Source organism: Penaeus chinensis, chromosome 38 (genome assembly GCF_019202785.1).
Source record: "Penaeus chinensis breed Huanghai No. 1 chromosome 38, ASM1920278v2, whole genome shotgun sequence".
Lineage (NCBI taxonomy): Eukaryota > Metazoa > Arthropoda > Malacostraca > Decapoda > Penaeidae > Penaeus > Penaeus chinensis.
Genome location: NC_061856.1, coordinates 5,317,188 through 5,319,687, shown reverse-complemented (window position 1 = coordinate 5,319,687; position 2,500 = coordinate 5,317,188). Strand labels below are relative to the sequence as shown.

Genomic DNA, 2,500 nt, shown 5'->3' with positions numbered 1-2,500 from the left:
ACGTCCTATTCTTCTTAATCTTCTCCTTCTAATCCTTCTTCTTCTTCTTCTTCTTCTTCTTCGTCTTCTTCTCCTCCTCCTTCTCCTCCTCCTCCTCCTCCTCTTCCTTCTCCTCCTCTTCTTCTTCCTCCTCCTCCTCCTCCTCCTCTTCCTTCTCCTCCTCTTCTTCTTCCTCCTCCTCCTCCTCCTCCTCTTCCTTCTCCTCCTCTTTTTCTTCCTCCTCCTCCTCCTCCTCCTCCTCCTCCTCCTCCTTCTCCTCCTCCTCCTCCTTCTCTTCCTCCTCTTCCTCCTCTTCCTCCTCTTCCTCCTCCTTCTCCTCTTCCTTCTCCTCCTCCTCCTCCTCCTCCTCCTCCTCCTTCTCCTCCTTCTCTTCCTCCTCTTCCTCCTCTTCCTCCTCCTTCTCCTCCTTCTCCTCCTCTTCTCCCTCCTTCACATCCGCACGAGTCTTACTAGCCTTCGTCTGTCGTGTCGCCTCGTGTCTATCTTTCCTGCTTTTATCATAGTGTTTATTATTCCGCTGTTCTTCGCCTCATTTGTCGTGTCATTTTTTCTCCTTTAACGTGTGATCAGAAAAAAGATAGTGATCCAGAATTTAATACTTGAATAGTTTAAAAAAAAAGATAAAGACATATAGATAAAAAGCAGAAAGAATTTACAAAGAATGTGAACTACGAATGAATACGAATCGAACCTACATATAAAAAAACAAAACAGTGATAAAAAAAGAAGAGAAAGAAGAAGAAGAGGAGGAGGAAGAGGAAGGAGGAATTCCTCGACACACTGTCATTCACGCTTTCAACGCCTGAGATTCAACAGGGCTATATTTTCTTACACGAAATCGTCATGTATCTCTCTCTCTCTCTCTCTCTCTCTCTCTCTCTCTCTCTCTCTCTCTCTCTCTCTCTCTCTCTCTCTCTCTCTCTCTCTCTCTCTCTCTCTCTTTCTCAATTCTCTCTCTTTCTCAATTCTCTCTCTTTCTCAATTCCCCCTCTCTCTCTTTCTCTCTCTCAATTCTCTCTCTCTCTTTCACTCTCTCTCTCTCTCTCTCTTTCTTTCGGCATCACGAGAAAGTATCGAGTCTTAAAAGAAAAAACCGGAAAGAGAGAGAAACAAAAATATTAAGAATATAGACGGAATTTTCTACCGATGCTACTCCGAAAAAATGGCATATCGGTTTAATATATTTGGCTTTTGATTCTTCTATTGTCTACTTTTAATAATTACGTGGACCGATTCCTTTTTCTCGTATCTCCTTTATTTTTGTATTTCTGTCTTTCGCTTTCCTTTCACACTCGATCGTCTCATAGTTTGTAAATATATATCCGTGGTTGAAATAATTCGATGTGAATATTTTATCCAAAATAAATTTTCCTCCTCTCTCTCTCTCTCTTTCTCTCTCTCTCTCTCTCTCTCTCTCTCTCTCTCTCTCTCTCTCTCTCTCTCTCTCTCTCTCTCTCTCTCTCTCTCTCTCTCTCTCCGTTCCTTCCATGCCGATCGCCAGCGCGCGTTCTCTCAAGCTATCACTCCAACGGCATGTCTTTGTGGGAAGAAATACCTTCTTATTCATTACTTGAAGACGGGGAATGAGAAATAAAGATAATGAGGAAGAGGAGGAGAAGGCGTAAGGAGGAGGAGAAGAAGAAAGAGAAGAAGAAGAAGAAGAAAATGGAGAAGATGGTAGAGAAGAAGAAAACACCGGAGAAGGAAAAGATAAAGAAGAAGAATAAAATACCGAAGAAGGCAAATATAAAGAAGAAGAAAATATAATAAAATGAATGGTAATAAGAAGAAAAAACAAGAAGGAGAAGTGAAGGAGACAGCGACAGCATCAGGAGCAGAAGCAGAGGCACTAACCGCCCGTGCCCCTTCAGATTAAGCGGATATATTAAGATTTTGTTGTATTGAGAGTTCTTTTTATGACCACCATTATTCATGAGCGAAAGAATGAGATACGTGTCTCTCACTCTCTTCGGAATGTCATTGCCTTGTCATTTTTTTTTTTTTTTATTATTTGGCTAATATGCATTTTTTTTACGTTTGTTTCTTTTTATCCCTTTATTTTAAAATCTGATATATCATACTGAATATATCCGATATCTATCCTCTTATCGTGCTTTCTCTATCGTTATCATATCCTCCTTCGCCGAGGAATCGTTAAGTGATCTCAGAATATCTCACGGTTTAAAGTACAAAAAAGTCGACTCACAAAGCCTACCTGTAATTACTTGATATCAAACACACAGGTGAGACAGTAAGTAGGAGAGGGAGGGGAGGGGAGAGGAGAGGGGAAGGAGGGAGGGAGGGGTTGCTATTAAGCCTTAATTCCTTTACTTATTCATGCGGCTCGAGGTTCAAGTTAATGATCCTTTTTATACAATCGTCCGTCGGGTCGGGAGGCGAAATGAGAGCAGAGTCGGGCGTTTAAACTCTACGGGAGAAACACGCCCCGCTTGGTGGACGGTACGCGCGTGATAAGTACTGTATCAGTTAAAGGAAAGGA

General features: G+C 41.8%; 1 protein-coding gene across 2 annotated transcripts in view; it reads right to left on the bottom strand.

Moving 5' to 3' along the window:
- LOC125045841 (Krueppel-like factor 10) overlaps positions 1 to 2,500 on the bottom strand; it is a 350,533-nt gene that overhangs the window by 347,457 nt on the left and 576 nt on the right. The gene's annotated exons all lie outside the window — the stretch shown is intronic.